Source organism: Nicotiana sylvestris, chromosome 4 (genome assembly GCF_000393655.2).
Source record: "Nicotiana sylvestris chromosome 4, ASM39365v2, whole genome shotgun sequence".
NCBI classification, from domain to species: domain Eukaryota; kingdom Viridiplantae; phylum Streptophyta; class Magnoliopsida; order Solanales; family Solanaceae; genus Nicotiana; species Nicotiana sylvestris.
In genome coordinates this window covers 121464824-121488981 of record NC_091060.1, presented here as the reverse complement: position 1 = coordinate 121488981, position 24158 = coordinate 121464824, and positions in this window count along the sequence as shown.

Here is a 24158-nt window from a genome sequence, read left to right as displayed (position 1 = left end):
GCTGCAGAATTAATTTAATTCCTAAAGACATGATTTCTATTAATCATAGATGGGCAGAATTTTAAGCACATTGCTAGAAAAGTTTGTTAATTCACACATATGGAATCCTATATACATGATCACTAATGCACGTTGGGATTGGAAATATATGTAGATCCTATGAACAGGATCTCTAATGCAGATCTAACAGTAGGCCTATAGGAAGTATCTCTAGAATGCCCAAAAATGTGGAAGTACAGAGTCACAAGCAATCAGAAAATTCCTATACACAAGATCTCTAAACAAGTATGGCATTTGCATATTTCAATCAACATAGTTAAACCTTATAGGCAAGATTTCTACCCAGTTTTAAACAAAGGTATAGAACCCCTCCCCCAGCTTTCACTAATAAACCCAAATCTGTTTATTGCAGAGATTATTACAGTCCTGAATGAATAAATTACATAATGATATCCATTACACTATAGGGATCCTTCATAGGCCCAATATGAACCTGAGAACCAGGCCTTCAAACATAGCAACTTTGATGCATAATGGTAGTTCATCCATAGTGTGTCAAAGTTTGGGCTCCTAGTATCTCAAAGTTCCCAAGGGCCTCAGGGAACCTGAGCAATGCTTACACCAAGACCACGCTCAAAGAAAAAGTTCATAAAAGATTGGAAGACCAGCCTCAATGTGTCAGAGTTTAGAGGAGTATCAAGGACCCTAGGTAGTGCTCACACTGAGGGTGGTAGGAACCTAAAGGACTAAGAGTAGCAATTTGAAAACCAGTATATAGAGGGTAATGGGACAGATTTAGAAATCAGTGCATACAAAATAGTAATAGAACTGCACAAACAAAACTCATGTACAACATATAATTCAACTAAGTTGATATTTGTTCAGACTAGATACTCATACCAGCATTTAAAGTAATCACAAAAGCAAGGATACTTGAACTAACATACATAACTGTAACGATCCAGTCGGTCGTTTCATGAGTTACCGCTCTGTTTCCCCCATTTCTGCTTCTTTATGCCTTGTTTATCAGTGTTATGTGGTATCGGGTTAGTCGGTTTGAATTCGAAATGGTTTTGATAAGGTTTGAGACACTTAGTCTCTTTTGAGTAAGCTTAAGTTGGAAAAATCAACCGGATGTTGACTTATGTGAAAAAGGGCTCGAATGTGAGTTCCGATGGTTTGGATAGCTTCGGGAGATAATTTGGGACTTAGGAGTGTGATCGGAACGTGTTTTGGAGGTCCGTACCAGATTTAGGCTTGAATTGGCGAAATTGGAATTTTAGTGTTTTCCGATTGTTAGGTATGATTTTGATTTAGGGGTTGAAATGGAATTCCGGAAGTTACAGTAGGTCTGTTGTGTCATTTGAGATGTGTGTGCAAAATTTCAGGTCATTCGGACGTGGTTTGGTAGACTTTTTTATCAAAAGCGTAATTCAGGAGATTTTTGGAACCTTAGGGTTGAATCCGATGTGTTTTGGTTGATTCGATGTTGTTTGAGGTGTTTTGAAGATTTGGTATAAGTTTGAATAGTGGTTTATGACTTGTTTGTGCTTTTGGTTAAGGTTTCCGGGGCCTCGGGGTGATTTTGGATGATTGATAGAGAGTGTGGAGTTTTGGAGAAATTGTAGAATTTCCTGCTCCTGTTGTTTCCACGCCTGCAGATTGGGGACCGCAGGTGCAACACTGTAGATGCGAAGAATGGACCACAGAGGCGGTCAATGCCATGAAGGGTAGGAGCCACAGATGCGAAGTGCTGAGCGGACCTGCGATAGCGCATATGCGGTTATTTGATCGTAGATGCGACTTTGGGCATTTAAGAAAAAACCGTAGGTGCGATGGTCAAGACCTTCGAAGCAGTAATGGGAATGCAGGTGCGAAAAGCCTAAGTCAGAAAGTATAAAAGATTTCCTTCGCGATTTTGGAGTTATTCTTCACCATTTTCATACGGGTTTGAGCTTGAGGGAGCTATTTGAATAGGAATTTCAAGAGGATTTCATAGAGGTAAGGTTTTGGGACCCTAAACTCATTTCTATGGTGTTAATTCACTGATTTGGCTTGAAATTAATGGAAATTAAGGGTTAAAATTTGGGAAACTAGGGCTTGATATTGGAGACCTTTGAGCAAGGGTTTGAGGGGTCATTTGTAGTCAGATTTTAGTATTTTGATATGTATGAACTCGTGGGGAGATAAGGAGTCTAGTGAGGTAAATTTTATCGAATTCCGAGACGTGGGCCGGGGGGTCGGATTTGGTCAATTTCGGAATTTGTGTTATAATTTGATTACTTTCGAGTGGGCTTTGTTCCCTTAGCATATTTTGATGGTTATGTACTAATTTTTGTTAGATTTGGAGCATTCAGAGGCCGATTCGAGAGGCAAAGGCATCGTAGGTTAGAGTTTGGATCGAATAGAGGTGAGTAATGATTGTAAATGTTGTCCTGAGGGTATGAATCCCCGGATTACATATCATTGTGCTATTTTGAGGTGACACACAAGCTAGATGACGTGCGTGGGGTCGTGCACCGTTGGGAATTGTGACTTAGTCCATCCCGTATGACTATTTTACTGCGTATTTGATTGAAAACTGATTGCTATCATCGTGTTTGGGGCGGAATGCCATAGTTGGGCCTCATGCTAACTATTTTGGACCCTTAGGGGATTTTTAATACTATTCCTCACTATTTTAACTTTATATTTGCACTCAGTCATGTTATATTCTACTGTTTTGACATCTTAAATGATATTTTGGGCTGAGCATCCTGTTTTACTGTGCCCGAGTGGCTTTTAGAGATTTCTGACTGAGTAGGGCCAAGGGCCTGTGTTGTGAGGTTACTATGGGATCGGGCTGCACGCCGCAACAGTATTGTACTGATTTATGATTATGAGGCCGAGGTCCCGAGTTGTTATGCCACGAGATGGCTTGATATAAGGCCGAGAGCCTATTGATTATGCCACAAGATGGCTTGATATTGTGTTTGGGTCGTAAGGGGCCCCTCCCGGAGTTTGTACACCCCCAGTGAGTGCGAGTACCTAGTGTGATATGCGATATAGCCCGATGGGCTGATGCTGTTCTATGTTATTGCTCGAGGGGCTGATTTTGTTTATATTGGGCCCGATGGGCTAATTTTTTGTGTTTATCTTTTCTCATTGCTTTTCATTCAACTGTTTAAATGTTAAAAGATGTTTTAAAGAAGCTTATATTGAACTAAGGTGTTTGTACGAGCTTTTACTGTTTTATTGCATTGTATTGGTTTTATTCTGCCTCCTTGTAGCATTTTGTTGTGTTTTACGTGTTTTTTATCTCAACTGCTTTTACTTTTGTTACTCACTAAGTTGGCGTACTCACTTTACTCCCTGCACCCTATGTGCAGATTCAGGAGCCTTGGGTCCTGCTAGTGAGGGTTGATTGCTCCCAGCTGACTGTTCAGAGATCACTAGGTAGCTGCTCGGTATTCACAGCCCAGTGCTTCTCCTTCCTATCTTTATTTTCATTTGTACTAGATTCTGTAATAGACTGTGTAGTCCTCTTTCCATACTCTTAGACTTGTGTAGATTCTCATGACTAGTGACACCCCGATGTCGGGCTGTGTTTATTTCTGCGTTTGTTCTATTTCACGTTATTTTTGGGATTTATCATCTGTTAATGACTTAAATTGTGTTATTATAATTGTTTAAAATGAATTGGGAGTTGTGTCAGCTGGCCTTGTTTCACGATAGGCGCCACCACGACCAGGTCCGGATTTAGGTTCATGACAGGTTGGTATCAGAGCCTAGGTTACATAGGCCTCACAAGTCATGAGCAGGTTTAGTAGAATCTCGCGGATCAGTACAGAGACGTCTGTATTTATCCTCAGGAGGCTGCAGAACCTTTAGGAAGCTTCATATTCTTGAAAGTCTTATTGTGCGAATCTGTTGATCCAAGTACTAAACTTCTGTTATTCTATTCTCTCACAAATGATGAGGACATGAGCGACCGGTCAGGATGGACGACTACCAGTACCACTAGCTGTGGCCACTAGAGGCCGAAGACACGATCGATGTCGTAGTAGGGGCAGGGGTGTGGCTCGCACAGCAGCTAAGGCAGCAACTGCAGATCTACTAGCCACCCCAGTTCAGGATCAGGTCCCAGTTGTGGACGCTCCAGCAGTACCAGCTTAGGCACCAGCTGTGCCCATTGTGATTCTAGGTCTTTAGGAGGCCCTAGCTCAGATTCTATCAATATGCATTGGCCTAGCTCAGGCGGTCTTAGTTACTACAACAACAACTATTTCTCAGGCCGGGGGAGGCACTCAGACTCCCGCCTCTCGCACACCTGAGCTGGTCGTGCAGGGACGTCAGACACCGAGGGCGAATCAAGCCCAGCCGGTTGCAGCTGTTCAGGACTATGTAGCTCCTGCTATGCTAGAGGATGAACAACGTCGATTGGAGTGGTTTGGTAAACTTCAGCCTCCGACTTCCAGTGGTGCAGAGGGCGAGGATGCCCAGGGTTTCTTGGACAAGTGTTAGAGGATTCTTCATACAATGGGTATTCTGGAGACCAGCGTGGTCGCCTTCATTATTTTTCAGTTTTCTGGAGCTGCTTTCACTTGGTGGGAGTCTTATGAGAGACGTAGGCCTATTGGTGCAACACCCATTACCTGGCAGTAGTTCTCTGTTCTCTTTTTGGAGAAGTATGTGCCACAGTCTCGCAGAGAGGAGCTACATAGGCAGTTCGAGTGGTTGCATCAAGGAGAGATTTGTGACGCAATATGAGATGAGGTTCTCGGAGTTAGCTTGTCATGCTATTTGGTTGGTTCCTACAAAGAGAGAGAGAGAGAGAGAGGATTAGGAGGTTTGTTGATGGCATCACATATCAACTTCGTATTCTCATGACCAGGGAAAAGGAGTCTGGTGCTACTTTTTAGGAGGTTGTTGACATTGCTCGGGAGATTGAGTCAGTTCATTGCCAGGAGCGAGATGAGAGGGAGGATTAGAGGCCTCGGGGATCTGGTATTAATGGAAGTGCTCCTTTGAGAGATCAGTTTCAACATGGTAGAGGTCGTCTGTTTAGACATGCTTAGTTAGCTCGCCCAAGATATTGTGGGGAGTCATCGGGTCATGGTTCTCACAATTCTCATCAGGGCCAGTCATCACTCAATGCCCTTATAGCCCAGAGTTCATCCCGTGCTCCATCAGTTCAAGGCTCTTCTATGCTAGGTGCATCTGCTAGTCATTCCGCTGCTAGGGCTTCCTTTCAGTCCTCGCCTCCAGCACCCGGGAGTTGCTATGAGTATAGAGAGTTGGGTCAAATGTGGAGGCAGTGTCCTCGTCGTCTTGGGGGTTCATCTCAGCAGAGGGGTCAGCCATCGGCTTCAGTGCCAGTTACTTCACCACCACCCACCCACCTAGCTAGGGGTGGAGGTCAGTCAGCTAGGGGTCGCCCTAGAGGGGGAGGTCGATCAGGTGGTGGTCATGCTTGTTTCTATGTACTCCTAGCTAGACCCGATTCTATTGCTTCATATGCTATGATCACAGGTATTATCTCAGTCTGCCACAGAGATGCCTCTGTATTATTTGATCCTAGTTCTACTTATTCTTATTGTCACACCTCCTTTTTCTACCTACACCTCGCAAAGGGCGTAAAGGAGTTTTTCCATTTAAAGGACAATCGTAGCGGGATTTAATTATTAATTAATTCAGAGTCGCCACTTGAGAGATTAATGGTGTCCCAAGTCACCGATTGAATCCCGAACCGAGGAAATTTATGACTCTGTTAACAGTCCGCAAACCAGAAATCCGAGTAAGGAATTTTGTTAACCCGGGAGAAGGTGTTAGGCATTCCCGGGCTCCGTGATTCTAGCACGGTCGCTTAACTGTTGTATTTGATTTTATCTGATTTTAATACATGCTAGCTTATGTGCCTTTTATTCGTAAACCGCTTTTTATCATTATTTATTTTAAAAGAATTGCAACGTCGTGAAAACGCGTTTCGAACCATGTCGCAATCAATGCACCCGTGGTTGTCAACACATTTAGACTTCGTCGAGATTTGGATTTGGGTCGCATTAATGCGCACCCGAGTTTAAGAAGGTACTTTAATTAAAATTGCGCCTAAAGATTCTAACGTAATATTATTTTGGGGAAGACCGTGGAGTTCGCTAAATGGCCATCCCAAATTCTAATCATTTTTAATAACCACATTGAGGGCCCCGTAATTAGTGGTTTTATTTGGGCGAGGCTAGTAGTAACCCCGAAGTAACTATGACTTCCTACTTATTATGTGTCTCTAAAAGACTAATTTATTTAGAATTGAATTACACTGAAGTAAACTAAGAACCAAATTCAAATAAAGAATGGGACTGCCTCATGGCTTTGATACATTCCAATTGGCCCAACGAATATGAGTACGATTCCAACTGCAACAATTTATACAACATCAACGAGTCACCTCAACGACAATGCATACCCTCATTTTAACTGATAGCCATGAACTCCAAAATTCTTAAACCGATTTATCATACCAGTTACCTATCATGACCTACTGCTTTTAATGAACTAATTCAATTGTGAATGAGTTTTGTTTCATGATTTTTAACTTGTTTCAATGCCAATCTACCAACAATAAATCAGGTTTGTCTACCGATCGATTTCAGAACCTTTAATCAAAAGCAGACATTCTATTACACTAGCATGATCAATGACAAAAGTACTAGTAACTAGGCTAAATGTCACCAGACCTGCTCCTGAATTTACATGTCATTTACATAGATCCAATTGCTACTGATGACTATTGAATTCACACGAACCTTCAAATTAGACCAAGCCTATGCTCACGCTATTTCAAATGCCCAATTCGACAGTTCAACGTTATGCAACATTCAACATGTAATCAACCTTACGGAACAATCTTAATCATACATATAACTGCCAGTTATATAACAGAAAACTACGCGATTAATATCAGTTAAAATACAAACTGCCTTCAGTTGAACAATAGACCCTTTGAACATTTCATTTCGACTTCAACGAGCATACATCAGTGAGGTTCAAAGAAGTATACCTGGAAATTGGAATGTAAATAGAGAAAAGGAAAGGAGTCAGCTACTTTGAACAGCAACAACAACAAACTCAACAATATACACCACAGAACATGCCAGGAACTGCTTTTGAAAACCAGAAATACAAGCAGACTCCACAGATTAATTCAACACACACTTGAAATGCACTCCTAGCCCTCACAGCTGAACCTAAATACCTCTGCAATCCTGCTAGACCCAAACCCAACTGAAATCCAAAACTAGTAATGAAACTGTAAAATTGTTTTTGATTTCTTCATTTTTTGATATTTTTTTTATTTTTGAATACTGGAATGGAAATACTAGTTGGAGTTTAAAGCAGGGAGGAGAGCTTTTGGTGGGGATTTTTTGAGCTCAGAGCTGAAGGAAGAAGAAGAAGACCCCTTCCCTAAGGCATTTCATGCCCTTTTATAGGAAACAAGAGAGAGTAGATCAGATTTTAGGCCTTCTTTTTTAGTCCCTCCCCTATTTCAGTTAAGTCCCTCTATTCTTGACTTGCTAAACAAGTAAGCACCCCTATTGTGCTGAAATGTGCACTAAAATCCTATTCTAGAAGGCCCTGGGATATTCTTCTACCCATACAATACCTATATTGCCCTTCCATATACTTTGAAATTACTATTCCTATCAGAATTACCCCTTTCCATGCCCAAACTACCCCTGAAGGCTTCTCAAAGTTACTGATTATATCCTCATCCTCAACAGCTATAACCAATCCCCTAAATTAATCCAAAACTATCTAAGACTGATTAATTAGAACTCAGAAATTAACTAATCAAACTAACCAATCCCAAATGTTCAATTACACCAACTCAATCAAACTAAAAAAAACAGAAACCAGGATCGATCAAAGCAAAGCTTAAGTTACATGATCAACATTAAATGAAATTAAACTAATTCTTAACCAATAAACTCACAATCGACCATTCAAATATCAAACTCAGAACTAACAGCAATTGACAGAACTATACTAATACACAAAAATAAATCGTAAAATTAACAGAACACTTAATGAAACCAAGACTGTAACTAAAACTTCAACCATGCGAGTAAAAAGAAATAGGAAAAACTCACAGAAGCACGAGGAACTCCGGCCAGTCACTGACGTCCGAATCATTTCAGATTTTTGACACGCAACATCCCTAACCATGTGTTCTTACAAGAGAACACATGGTTAAGGATACTACGGTTCGAAATCATAAAGATTTTGGTTTAGGGTTTTGGCCGGAAATTTTTAGATCTGAGATTCGAGCCATTTCGCATAGATTTGAAGGAAAATAATCATGGATTAGTGTAGAGGGAAGACCGGGGATTGTGTGGTGTGACTTTGGGCTGGTTTGGATAAACCTGCGATCTGACCGGAAACTTCAATCGAAGATTCGACGAGCTCTGGCCCTATTCGAGGGGAACCAGTGGGTGGAATGGAAAGAGGAGAGTGAGGAGGACGAGTGGTGTAAATTTGGTCTTGAACTGTGTAGGTGACGTTCACCGCCGGCGAGGGATTTGGGGGCGGCGTGGATTAGGGTTCGTGAGGATGAAGGAGATGGTTCGAATGGGGGGTGAGGGGGGATTTTCGGACACTTATATACCAAACATCCTAGTTAGATCCGGACCGTTGGATTGATGAGATCCAACGGTCGTGATTGGGGCTGGGGAAACGACGTCGTTTCAACACCTGGGAAGAGGACCGGGTAAGGATTGGGCCTGGTCCAGTTTGGAACGGGTTTAAGGGCGTTTGGGCCTGAAAATTTCCAACGCATTGGCCCAACTTTTGGGTCTTTAATAAGACCACTTTTCTACTCTTATTTTCTTTTTATTTTCTTTTCTTACTTTTACAATTTTTATAATTTTTATAAAGATGTAAAAATAACATGAAATCCTGATTGTTTCAAAACAAAGACTAATTAATTCCTAAAATTGTTTAAAAACTATTTCATGACAAATTCCCAATAAAAATTATTAAAATACAAAAATGCACTAATTTGTGATTTTCATGTTTTGTTCCAAACAAATTAAACCTTAATTGATACTAAAAAACCTAAAACTAAAACCTAAAATGCAAAAAATGCATATTTTTGTATTTTATAAGAATTAACATGCGCAAATAGAATGCAACAATTATCAGAAAATGACACCAAAATGTACAGAAATTGTAAAAAATAAAGAAAAATTATTTTTTTGGGATTTTGGGAATAATCATATTTAGGGCAAAAATCACGTGCTCACAGCTGCCCCTCTTTGCTTGAAAACATGAAATGTTTTCGGGCAAAGATAAGTGAGCAAATATGAGCGATTTTTGCCCGTGTGAAAATTCCATGTGAAGCATTTTTGAAAAGTTTGACCGCATTCTTCTTCGGAGGTTGCCTACATATCCTGGGCTAAACAGGAATCAAGTCAGTGTAGTTCGGGAATGTCTGGTAGCTGGGACTACCAGGAACTGTGATCGCACTGCGCTTGCTGCTGTTACTGCTTGCTGACCTCCCTTATTACACCATGTCAAAGATAAAAGAAGCTAAACTAACTATGCTCTATGAATTACAAAATCCTATCTAAATTCTTCAAACTTGCTCTTGTACTTCCTTGCTGCCTTGTTGTCTTGCGTCTCCTTGTTGCCTCATTGTCTTGTGCTTTCTCGATAAAATTCCCTGTTGCTATTCCCCTGGTGACTTGAGATGTTATTCCCTCTCTCCAAACTGCTGAACTTGAATAAACTCGAACTCGAATGTATTCCTCTATTATCTGGGTGGACTCCCAACAAACTTGAACTGTATGTATTCCTCTGTTATCCAGGCGGGCTCCTGACTTCACAACACAAACACAACAACGAAAACTTTCTGCCCCAGTTTGAAAACTGAGCACATGTTACTGAATGAGATTTTAAAACTAAAACTTGAATTATAATACCTCTATTCTCCAGGCGGACTCCTGACTTCAACTACAACTTACAATATAACAACCTCAATTTTCCAGGCGGGCTCCTGACTTCAACTATTTAAAAAAAAATTTAATACCTCCATTCTTCAGGTGGGCTCCTGACTTCGACTACTTAAAATTTAATACCTCCATTCTTCAGGCGGGCTCCTGACCTCCGAAACTTGAATTGTATGCATCTATTCTTCAGGCGGGCTCCTAACTTCAAAATAGACAAAGAGATTGATTGAAAACTAAAATTGAATTATATCACCTCTGTTCTCCAGGCGGACTCCTGACTTCAACTATAACTTACAATATAACAACCTCAATTTTCTAGGCAGGCTCCTGACTTCAACTATTTAAAAAAAATTTAATACCTCCATTCTTCAGCCGGGCTCCTGACTTCGACTACTTAAAATTTAATACCTCCATTCTTCAGGCGGGCTCCTGACCTCCGAAACTTGAATTGTATGCCTCTATTCTTCAGGCGGGCTCCTGACTTCAAAATAGACAAAGAGATTGATTGAAAACTAAAATTTAATTATATCACCTCTGTTCTCCAGGCGGGCTCCTGATTTTGACTGCTTAAAATATTTAACACCTCTATTCTCTAGGCGGGCTCCTGACTGTTGAACATAAAATTGAAACTACTCCTCTATTATCCAGGCGGGCTCCTGATTGCTAAAATTAAATTGTATGTCTCTATTCTCCAGGCGGACTCCTGATTTCTGAATTTTGAACTCTGTACCTCTGTTCTTCAGGCGGGTTCCTGACCTCAAAATAAACAAAGAGATTGATGGGAAGCGAAAAACTTGAATTGTGTCACCTCCGTTCTTCAGGCGGGCTCCTGATTGCTTAAAATTTGAATGGTATGTCTCTATTCTTCAGGCGGACTCCTGATTTCTGAATTTGAAATTGAATGTATTCCTCTGTTATCAAGGAGGGCTCCTGACTGCTCCAAACAATTATGAACTTAAGGTGTTACTTCTCACTGTACCAAGGTATCTTACCCGGGTATATGAATTATGTCCTATTATCCAGGAAGGTCCTGACAACTTGCACTTATTCTAATCATGTAAACTTTGCAACCAAATTGCATTCCCCTTATGCTATTCAGGATTATCTTGTATTTAATCAAACCGCACTTTGCGATCAAACCTGATTACTGCTTGTTTTTCCTTCTTGGAGAATTCCTTCTCAACGGCTAACTTTCTGCCCCTGTTACAATCAAAGAAAATTTCGCCAGTTTAAAACGGTGGTTAGTTGATGGCCTTCTTGCTGAAAAATCCTTCCACTGTCTTGCTTTGTGTTGACTGCCTTCCATACACTGACCCTGAACCGCTTGATATTCTGACCAACTTTTAAATTTCCCAACATCCGGCGACCTAAATGTTTTACACCCATGCTGTTAGTTCATTTTTCTGACCTTTTGTTTAAGCTTTTGCCTTTCCCATGACATTCCCCAATCATTTCACCGATGAAACTTCCGTTAATTCCCTGTATTCCCCTTGACATCAAGTTGTTTTTGACATGCTCTAACCACGTTGTGCTTTACAATTCTAGAAGTCGGTAGTGAGCTTTGAAGTATTTTCTGCTTGCATTGACCAAGACTAGTACTGAAACATCTCAGCTAGATAAAACCCTCAAAAGAAAATGAAATGCGATGATTTTTAAGTCAAGGATAAGAAGAATCCAAAACCAGATGGTTGTTTTAAAAAGAGAAGGAAAAGAAACTTATCTGAGCGAGATAGCTGGTACCAATGGTTATGACATGCATTTTGGATTGATCGGCCCAATCTGTCCAAATAACCAACTTTCAATTGCCATACTTATGTTGCCCAGAACTTCCAACAATTGTTTGAATTACCCAGACCTTAACCTTGCTTTCCTGCGGTACCTCGAAACATTTTCCTTCCCACAGACCTTTTGCCATTTAAACATTTTCCAACTCACTTTCGCCTCAAGGTGCCCGCGAGGGTTTTCACCAATAAGACTCTCTCATTTATTTTCTCTCAGCTCCCATCGCCTTACGGTGCCCGTGAGGGTTTTCACCCATAAGACTCTCTCATTTTTATCTTTTGTTCTTTTTGCTTGAACCAGAGTGGTGGCACTACCACGAATTACCGTTACCTACTTGATTTGGCGTTTCCTAAAATTGATCAGAAGGTCTTTCTTTGGACCATAATGTAGGCTTTCGGATTGGGTTAGAAATAAAGGTATGAAAGGCTCAAAACAATTCGAATGGGTTCAAATTACAACTTTCGGAATCCAATTTCCACAATAATCACCACTTCTGCCCCAGTTTCTTGCTTGGGGATTTTTGGATTTCTATTTTGGTATGACTGATCCTCGGAGTAAGGCTGCCTACGTACCCTTTCGGGATCAAGTCAAGCATAGTTCATTGTATCGTAATTAACTTTTGTTGTTGTGTTTTTCTTTCTTTCCTTTTCTTTCTCTTTCTTTTTCTTTTCCTTTTCTTTCTTTTCCTTTTCCTTTGTTTTTCTCTTCTTTATTTTCTTTTTCTTTTCTTTCTTTTTCTTTTCCTTTGTTTTTCTCTTATTTCTTTTCCTTTTGTTTTTCTTTCTTTTTCTTTTCCTTTGTTTTTCTCTTCTTTCTTTTATGTTCGACACCTGTGTTCCCTGATAGTGTCGTTGATTCCGAAAGAGGGGTATGAAAAATAAGTAAGGCTCAAAGGGGATAACAAGGGATAAAAGTGTTTGGATAGCAGGACAAAACGCCTTCATCATTTCAATCTTTAAGATATGCCAAATATAAATAGATACATTCAGAAATAAAGAAATCATACATAATATCTCTTGACCGCATCGGAATTGATGGCCATTTCTATACATTTTCCTTCCACATCTGTCAAATACAATGCTCCGTTAGACAATACTCTGGTTACCACAAATGGTCCCTGCCAGTTTGGGGCAAATTTTCCTTTTGCTTCAGCCCAATGAGGCAAAATCCGCCTCAGTACTAACTGTCCAACTTCTAATTTCCTTGGACGCACTTTCTTGTTGTATGCTCTTGCCATTCTTCGTTGGTACAGTTGGCCATGACACACAGATGTCAATCTCTTCTCGTCAATCAAACTCAACTGCTCAAGACGGCTTTTCACCCATTCATCATCATCGATCTCAGCCTCTGCAACGATTCGCAGAGACGGGATTTCCACCTCTGCGAGTATTACTGCCTCGGTGCCATATACCAATGAATAAGGAGTCGCCCCCACCGAGGTACGAACGGTGGTGCGATATCCTAATAATGCAAAAGGTAATTTCTCATGCCACTGTCTAGATCCTTCAACCATCTTCCGGAGTATTTTCTTTATATTCTTATTGGCTGCTTCAACCGCACCATTTGCCTTGGGACGGTATGGAGTAGAATGCCTATGGGTAATCTTAAACTGCTCACATGTCTCTTTCATCAAATGACTATTAAGATTAGCCCCATTATCCGTGATGATTACCTTCGGAATCCCAAACCGACAGATGATATTTGAATGCACGAAGTCGACTATAGCTTTCTTAGTCACAGACTTGAACGTTTTAGCTTCTACCCATTTGGTAAAATAGTCTATAGCTACTAGAATAAACCTGTGCCCATTTGATGTTGCTGGATCAATTGGCCCAATAACATCCATGCCCCATGCAACAAAAGTCCATGGTGTGGACATCGTATGTAATTCTGATGGTGGAGAATGAATCAAATCTCCATGCACTTGGCACTGATGACACTTACGCACAAAACTGATACAATCCCGCTCCATCGTGAGCCAATAATAACCTGCTCGGAGAATCTTTTTTGCTAGAACGTACCCACTCATATGCGGTCCACAAACTCCGGAATGTACCTCAGTCATGATAGCCATGGCCTGTCTTGCATCTATGCATCTCAACAACCCGAGATCTGGAGTTCTTTTGTACAACACTCCTCCACTAAAGAAAAACCCGCTTGCCAATCACCGAATCGTTCTTTTCTGATCATCGGTGGCCTGTATCGGATACACTCCTACCCTAATGTACTCTTTGATATCATGGAACCACGGCTCGCCATCAATTTCCTCTTCTATCACATTACAGTAAGCATGCTGATCATGGACCTGAATCTGCAATGGATCAACATAAGCCTTATCTGGATGATGCAACATCGACGCCAAAGTAGCCGAAGAGTCAGCAACCTCATTATGAATCCTTGGAATGTGCCTGAATTCTATGGCCTGAAAACGCTGACAAAGCTCATGCAGACACTGCCGATACGGTATAAGCTTCAAATCCCGTGTTTCCCATTCTCCTTCAATCTGGTGTACCAGTAGGTCCGAGTCACCCATGACCAAGACTTCCCGTACACCCATATCCACAGCTAATCTCAATCCCAATATACACGCTTCATATTCTGCCATGTTGTTCGTACAGTAGAAACGAAGCCGAGCTGTAACAGGGTAATGCTGTCCTGTTTCAGAAATAAGTACCGCTCTTATTCCCACGCCTTTCATATTTGCAGCCCCATCAAAGAAAAGTTTCCATCTCGACTTCTCAGCTTGTTCCAATTCATCAATGTGCATTACCTCTTCATCAAGGAAATAGGTTTTCAAAGTCTCATAATCTTCATCGACGGGGTTCTCAGCCAAATGATCGGCTAATACCTGTGCTTTCATGGCAGTCCGTGTCACATAGATAATGTCGAACTCTATAAGCAAGATCTTCCACTTTGCAAGCCTCTCTGTGGGCATGGGTTTCTGAAAAATATACTTCAACGGGTCCAAGCGAGATATAAGGTAAGTAGTGTAAGATGACAAATAATGTTTCAACTTCTGTGCCACCCAAGTTAGGGCACAACATGTCCTTTCCAGATGAGTATACTTAACTTCGTAAGATGTGAACTTCTTGCTGAGATAGTAGATAGCCTGCTCCTTTTTGCCTGTAACATCGTGCTGCCCCAGTACATAGCCGAATGAACTATTTACAACTGTCAGATATAAAATCAAAGGCCTCCCTGGTTCCGGCGGGACCAACATGGGTGGGTTCGACAAATACCCCTTTATCTTATTAAAAGCCTCCTGACATTCATCAGTCCATTTGACCGCGGCATCTTTCTTCAACAACTTGAAAATTGGTTCACAAGTTGCCGTGAGCTGAGAAATGAACCTGCTGATATAGTTCAATCTTCCCAACAAACTCATCACCTCGATTTTGTTTCTTGGAGGTGGCAACTCCTGAATGGCTTTGATCTTCGACGGGTCTAATTCAATACCCCGTCGGCTGACTATAAACCCCAACAACTTCCCAGATGGCACCCCGAAAGCACACTTTGCAGGATTGAGCTTAAGATTGTACCTGCGAAGCCTTTGAAAGAACTTTCTCAAATCTCTGACATGGTCGGATTGCTGTCTAGACTTCACGATCACATCATCCACGTATACCTCGATTTCCTTATGTATCATATCATGGAATATGGTTGTCATGGCCCTCATATAAGTTGCCCCAGCGTTTTTCAAACCAAACGGCATGACCCGACTACAATACGTTCCCAACGGCGTGATGAATGCCGTCTTTTCTGCATCTTCCTCGTCCATTAGAATCTGATGATAACCCGCATAACAATCCACAAAAGAGCCAATATTATGTTTGGCACAATTGTCGATCAGTATATGGATGTTGGGCAATGGGAAATTATCTTTTGGACTGGCCTTGTTAAGGTCTCGATAATCGACGCACACCCTGGTCTTGCCATCTTTCTTCGGCACAGGTATGACATTAGCTAACCAAGTGGAGTACCGTGTAACCTGAATGACCTTTGCCTCAAACTGCTTGGTAATCTCTTCTTTGATCTTCACACTTATGTCCGTTTTGAACTTTCTCAGCTTCTGCTTGACAGGGGGAAGTGCCGGATCAGTGGGTAATTTATGAACCACCAAATCGGTGCATAAACCTGGCATATCGTCATATGACCATGCAAAAACATCTTTGTACTCATGCAATACTTTAATTATCTCCTCCTTGAGTTGTGGCTCCAGATGAACACTTACTTTAGTTTCCCGCACATTGTCTTGATCCCCTAGATTAACTGCTTCTGTGTCATTTAGGTTAGGTTTGGATTTTTCTTCAAAATGACTTAATTCTTTACTAATTTCCTTATATGCTTCACCGTTGTTACCATCCACCCCATCATCACACTCGATTTCTTGTATTATTACTTCCGAGATAGATTGGCTTGTAAAACTGGGCCGAAGATTCCTCATGCATGTCATATCATTGATATCAACATAAAAAGAACTGTACAAAATAAAGAAAACAAAAAAAGGAAAGAAAATTAGAAATGAAGAAAATTGCATTTCATTGAATGTAGAGATAACAAGGTTTTAACTCATCCAAACGGACGGAACATAGCAACTGGATTACAAGCCCTGGAATAATCCAGGTGACAAAAGGAAAACAAAACCCACTACCACGACTCCCTCCGAATTGGAAGAGGGGTAGCTTCCCAATTGTTGATGTTAGCATGTGGTCCGATGTACTGTATATCTGCTCCTCTTGACCCTTCTCCGGCCTCAACCATGTTTACTTCAGCAAATACTCTCTCGAACACCTTATCCAAACTCCCCTCTTCCCCAATCAATGAACCTGACACCTTTGCCAATGACTGTTTCTTGCTACCCGGCCTGACGAAGGACCTGGACAAATGTGGAATAGGTTTTGGAAGAACCCAAGCTTTCTTTTTCAATTTACGGGCCCTTCTAACATCTGCCGCTGTTGGTTTGAACCCTAATCCGAAGGTGTCCAGATTTTTGGGCAGGGACACAGGTTGAATAATGCCCTGAAGTTCAGCCCCCAGACATTTCCCTGGCACGAACCCGTTATTCAGCATTTCTGATACTACCATGACGGTCGCAGCTACCACCCTGGGACATGGCATGCTTTTACCCTCGGGCACTCTACTCACCGGGACCATGTCGAAGACCTGATAAACCCATGGTCCCTTATCATCTTCAGTATCTATAAAGGGCACAATGGCATCACTTATGGCGCATGTGGGATCTTCCCCATATAACACAATTTCTTGTCTGTCCCACTCGAACTTGACCATTTGGTGCAGCGTGGAAGGCACGGCTTTGGCCGCGTGAATCCATGGTCGACCCAACAAAAGATTGTAGGATACTGCAGCATCCAACACCTGAAATTCCATAGTGAACTCGACTGGGCCAATAGTCTATTCGAGTACAATATCCCCTACTGTGTTTGTTCCCCCTCCGTCGAACCCTCGAACACAAATGCTATTTTTGTGGATTCTATCCTCATCGATCATCAACTTATTCAATGTGGACAACGTGCAAATATTAGCACTCGACCCGTTATCGATCAGTGCCCGAGTAACCATTGAACCTTCACATTTGACCATCAAATAGAGAGCTTTGTTGTGTTCTGTGCCTTCCACAGGCAATTCATCATCAGAAAATACTACCCTGTTCACTTCAAAGATTTTGTTGGCAATTGTCTCCAGATGGTTCACTAAAATTTTGTCAGGCACATGGGACTCATTCAATATCTTCATCAAAGCTCGACAATGCTCGTCAGAATGAATCAATAACGACAACAATGAGATTTGGGCCGGTGTTTTTCTCAGTTGTTCAACAATGGAATAATCTTGCACTTTCATCTTTTTCAGAAACTCTTCTGCCTCTTCTTCCGTCACAGCTTTTTTGACTGGCACTGGATTGTCTTTAGCGCCCTTAGCCTTTCTCAACTCTTCGGGAGCAAAACAACGTCCCGACCGAGTTAGTCCTTGTGCTTCACAACTCGCTTCCTCAATTTCCTTTCCTTTGTATGTCACCACTACCTTGTCGTATTTCCACGGTACGACTTTGCTATCAATCATGGGTAACTGGACTACTGGTTTTATGATAACTGGTTCTATGTAGGCCCCTTTCACAACCACCACGGGTGCAGATGATGACCCTGGTACCACTAATTTGACTGGCTCTGGCTTTTTTGCAGCCACAAATGGTCCCTTTCCCATTACCAACACTGGCTTGTCTTTTATTTCTTTTAACTGAACCACTGGCCTTGACCTCACTGTCTTTTCTTTGGCTTCCGTAGAACGAATCACCATAACCACCTGCGAAGGTTTTTTAGGCTCTGTCCCCTTATGTATCAGTTCGATCATATTGGCCTCATAATGCGCTGGTAACGGATTTTGGTTGATGTTTGGGGCCTCTGGAGCCTGTACTTCAATACGGCGATTATCAATGAGCTCTTGTATCGCATTTTTCAACTTCCAACATTTTTCAGTATCATGCCCCGGCATCCCTGAGCAATACTCGCAGCTAACAGAATGGTCCAGGTTTCTGGGAAGGGGGTTTGGTGCTTTGGATTCAATTGGGGTCAACATTCCCAACTGTTTCAATCTATGGAAGAGAGCAGTGTAAGATTCTCCCAACGGAGTAAATGTTTTTCTGTTTGGGGCCTTCTCACGTCTAAAAGCTTGGTTTGGGCGGAAGTTGGTTCCTGGTCTGTTTGCTCTGTGAGGGGGATAGGTGTTTTGTGGGGGTGGATGTGTGTTTTGGGGATTCGATGCACGCCATTGCAAGAGCACCAGGGGCTGAGTGTAGGTCTGGGCGTGGTGGATAGAAAAGTGTGGTTCCAGTGGTGGATAGTAGTGTTGCGGTGGGCCATATGGGGTATATTGGTAGTTTGGGTGGTGGTGTCTGGGTTGATTATAGTAGAGTGGAGGGTTATTGGGCCTGGACCAAGGACTAGCTTCAACCGTAGCAACTTCTTCCTTCTTCTTCTTTCCGAGAACACCACCAGTACGGCTTTGGATGGCCTGGGTGGTTGCTTTCAATGCCGAGTAGCTCAAGATCTTATTAGATTTCAATCCCTCTTCAATCATGGCTCCCATCTTTACCACTTCATTAAACGACTTTCCGACGGATGTCACCAGATGACCAAAATAGGTAGGTTCCAATGTTTGCAAGAAGTAATCTACCATCTCACTCTCCCTCATTGGAGGATCAACCCTTGCAGCTTGTTCCCTCCAGCGGAAACCAAACTCTCTAAAACTCTCCCCAGGCTTCTTTTCCAGTTTCAACAATGACAAACGGTCGGGGACTATCTCAAGGTTATATTGAAAATGGCCAATGAATGCCTGTGCCAAATCATCCCATGTATACCATCGGTTGGGGTCTTGCCTCGTGTACCATTCCAGCGCGGACCCGCTCAGGATTTGACCGAAATATGCTATCAACAATTCATCTTTTCCCCCAGCGCCTCTCATTTTGCTACAAAAGCCACGCAGATGGGCTACTGGGTCATCGTGCCCCTCATACAAGTCAAACTTCGGCATTTTAAACCCCGCAGGCAACTGAACATCAGGGAAAGGGCACAAATCTTTGTATGCGACGCTGACTTGGTTACCTAAACCATGCATGTTCCTGAAGGATTGCTCCAGGCTTTTGACTTTACGAATTACTTCCTCCTGTTCTGTATTCTTAACCGGCTTCTCAACCTCTCCCGGGATTTCGAAATGGGGAGAATAGGTATATGGCTCGGGCGCTTTGAAAGTGGGTTCGGGAGGGTAATATTGGGTGTCGTGAGCTTGGAATAGCAGCTCATTGGACCATCTATGTAATGGGGCTGGGGGAGGTGCCACAAAGATAGGAACCATGGTTGGGGAAGGGTTCTGTTTGGGGGGTGGAGCTGGGGGAGCATATGAAGTGGTACCATAACCCTGGGCGTGATAGGGGAAGGCTGAAGATGCGTGGGGAGTGGTAGACTCCTGAGCTTGAGCCAGGGGTGGGATGTAAGATGGATTAGCAGGATATAGTAGTGTCGGATGTCCCTGAGACCATGCCCGATGCATTTCAGCCATTTGTGCTTTTAATTTCCTCATCTCTTCTTTCATAGCACCCACATTTGTTACCTCAACTTCATTTGAAGGGTCTACGATGCTGATTTCCGAATCCTACCCTATCATTTTTACTTGATCTTTCGACCGGGTGTTGTACGGGTGAGTTGCCAGAATTTCCAATCAACTAACCACCTGCCTGTACTCACACATTTGGACAACCACTTTTTTAGCGATTAAGTTTTAACAGATTTAGCAACCGCACGTTGGCATGAATGCACTTATACAGTTAATTATTTCTATTATGCATTTTCCCGATTGCATGCGTCATCCCGGCACTTCGCCCCTTCTTTCAAATTTCCTCACCTCATCCCTCTCTTGTGCTCTTCTCTTTCTTTTGTTTCTTTCTCTTTTGTGTTCCTGCTCATTTCTCTTTTGTTTTCCGCTCTTTTCTTTCTTTCTTGATTTCTTTGGATTTTCTTCTTTTTTCTTCTTTTTCTTCTTTCTATTTTTCTTACGATTACGGTCGAATCCTATGGGGATTGCCTACGTATCGTGACCCCGCATGAATCAGACCAAGCGTAGTTCATGAAAATAAATGCAAAATAACGGGTGGATGGAAAATTTTTGAAATTTTCAATTTTCATTACTAAAACAAACTATTACAAACTCAACACTTTTCGGAATGGAGCTAACAGGCGCAAATTAAAAGCAAATACAGACTCTAAGACTGCAGACATACTTGACCTGGAAAGATAACAGACATACGAAAGACTGACTCAAAATGGTAGAAAATTACAGACACGGACTATGCATACTCTAGTGCTTCAAACTTAGGTGTTTGCGGGGCGTCGTTCAGCCTCGCCGCGGGCCTAGGATCCAAATCCCTTTAAGCTGCTCTAATTCATTCATGGTTCGCTTCACATAGATCATTACCGCTGAGACAAAAGTAGTATAGGTCATGTCTTCACAAACCCGGCATCTCCTGAAAATGGCATGAGCAATGGCTCTAATCCTGTCTTTTGTTTGCTTCTTTTCTATAAGCAAGCATCTTATCTGATCACTGCACGTCTTTAAAGCTCGAGAGTCCTGCAGGTGTTGATCTTGCAACTGTCGCACTTCTACCTCCATTTGGGCTAGTAAGTCATAACCGTGCCCACTTTCAATTCCAAAATCTCTAGCCTGCTTAACCGCTTTACCCTCAAGGGCAACCACTTTTCTCTTTAAATTGGCAACAATTTTCTCATGGTCCCTTTTCAACTGATTCAAGTACTAGTGACGCTCCTCTGTTCTTGTAGCCCACTGTGCTTTAAGTTCTGCCATGACATTCTCAGATTTTTCTAATTCATCCCGCCATTCCCTGACTTCGTTTTCCAATCTTTTTATCAATTGCTCATCGGATCGGCTCCTCGGTTGCTTATCGACGGTTATCTTCAACTGCCGGATTTGGGCCCTAAGTTCTTCATTTTCTCGAGCCAGTCTATTCTTTTCCCCTTGATCCGCGGCAACCTGTACATTGTTCTCGAATTTCAGACTCTTAACTTGCTGCTTCAGTTTACCAATCTCAACTCGATAGCCTTCTTCCTTTGCTAACCAATCCCACTGCTCTTGGGACGACTTGGCGAAATCTTTGAGATGAGGTCTTTTAGCCGGTCTCCCGCGTGCCACGTCCCCTCTGAACCAATCATGATACCCTAGGGCAACTTCCCCTTTGACCCTATCTGACACACAAGTGTTTGCCATCAAATGTTGACACTCACTCCAAATTTGGCGAACCTCTTCCTCAGGGAACCGACCGTCAGGACTAATTTTGACCACCTGGGTACTCAAATTCATCTCTCGGTACTACTTGATACCTCCCGAGTTGCCTCAGAACCCGATATGGTGCATAGGGCTGGATGCTTTTGAGTCTCATCAACAAAAAATGCGGCCGGGCTGCTGGCATATATATGACTTCTTCGACAGGCAACCATCCAAGCACCCACTGTATCTGGCTGGCATTGAGGTTCCGAAATAATAATGTCCAGGCCGTGACTCCTTCAGGTAGACTAGCCCCTTTGATTCTCATATAAAATTCTCCTATACAAGTTTTCTCAACCGAACCATAACTCAATAGCTGAGAGCGTGGGCACAAATGCTCAGTCATCCACATTTGTAACAACAAGTTACATCCCTAAAATAATTTGCCCCCAGCTTTGCACGCAGTGAGAGCCCGGAAGATGTCAGCCATGATCATAGGTGCTAAAGTGCTTTTCCCCATGGTTTGCAAGGTACTGACGACTCCCACTACTTTCAAATCAATATTACCATCTTTCCTTGGGAATATTATGAGGCCCAAAAAGGCTATCATAAATGCCACCCGTCTGTTTTCCTCCCATTTTTGTCTGCTATTTCTACTGCATAGCTTAAAATCTGGATTGTTAAACCCGCCCACATGGCCATATCTATCATATATGAAGCGGAAACTGCAGAAACCCTTCGCAAAATCTGGATGATGAACTGTTCGGGGTATTTTCAAGGAATCCAAGAACTGATGTATGGTAATGGCTCTAGGAGCCACCAAGTATTTGAACCTCAATGGAGCTTGATCACTTCCAATATACCCTGCTATTTCTTCCAATGTTGGGGTGAGCTCAAAGTCTGAGAAATGAAATACATTATGTGCCGAATCCCAATAGGCGACCAATGCCCTGATAATATCCCCCGAGGCTGAATGTTTAATAAATCCGGAAGGTCTTTCAAATATTTTTTCACTTCGTCTTGCCCCTCTTTGCCTAAATCATTCCACCATAATTGCAGCTCAAAAGGGATTTTGGTCATTATTGAAAAGGGCTCATTTATCATCGTGCTCATCCTGCACATTTATTAAAGCGTTTAAGCAAAAAGAAAACTTTTATTTTACTAAAAAAAACTATCTATATTTCGACTCAAAATTACCGATATATTTTCAAGCGAAGCACTTGACTCTCAAACATGGCCTTTCAGTACTTTGGGAACAAATATTTTAAGGCTATTTATGGCGGGACGGCTCTACTTAACTTATTCACACTTCTTACTTCTCTTTTTTATTTAGGATAAAAATACCCAGTATTGCAACACGGCCTTTCAGCGCCTCGAGGACGAAAACTTAAGGCTGTGAGGTTTAAAAAAACAAAAAAATGAAAACATGACCAAAGGTGGCTATGTATGCAAGGTTAGCCTTCCGGCATTCCGTTTGGGAACACTTGGCTATTTTTTGACAAAACAGCATCACCTAATTTATTTATGACAAAAATAAAATTTTGATATTTTTGGTTATTTTTGCAAAGGGGAGGTTGGACCCGATGAGGGTTGCCTACGTATCTCACGCCCTGTGAGAATCAAACCTGCGTAGTTCGGGCAAATTAACCGAACTATTTTAAAACAAAACTCTTTTTCATTTTCAATTTTTCAACGAACAATAAACAACCTATTTTCCAAACTAAGAATAAAAGACTCTTTTATTTTAACAAACATTTTCCAAAAATAAAAGACTCGGCCTTTTTTCCTTTTGCTTTTAGTAAAACAGATAAAGCATTTTCCTTTTTATTTTCTCAAAATTTCGGCAGAGTTCCGACAGTGTTTTGGACATTGGGTTTTTTAGCTCCCTAACTGTTATCTCTCTCTTCCTCTTTTTTTTTCTTTTTCCCAACATTCCCGAGATTCAGAAACCGGTCAACATGCAGGTTCGAAACAAATATATGTACAGAGCAAGTAGGATGCATCAGGATGGTCTTTTCATTTCAGGTTGCTAGTCCTAGACGGACTCAACCCCTGTGTTGAGTCCCCTAAGTCAAATGCAATGTGATGCAAATAAGCGTTCCTACTAGGGATCCGGCATGAAGTCACTTTATTCTATGTTCAAAAACCTGAGTCGGTGTTCTAGACTGTGTACCCGAGCGGACAACTCGAGTCGAGGAGGGGGCAACTTACCGGGAACCAAAAGGCCATCCGGCTTCGTAACTTGTCCGGCCTCTTTCTTATTTCAAGGTATGACACTAACAGAATAGGGAGTCTCAACCAGTAAGCACATCCCCAGAGGTGAAGAGAGAAGGGCGTCGACACAGTTTATATACCGTTCAGATAATATCAAAGCGGTAACATTTAGCACATTTAACATAAACATGTAGGAAAATCAGATACAATTAAATACAACAATTTATCTAAGCTCGAATTCTGAACCCTGAACTAGAGATTCTGGGTTCGAGTTCCCCAGCAGAGTCGCCAGAGCTGTCACACCTCCTTTTTCTACATACACCCCGCAAAGGGCGTAAAGGAGTTTTTCCATTTAAAGGATAATCGGAGCGGGATTTAATTATTAATTAATTC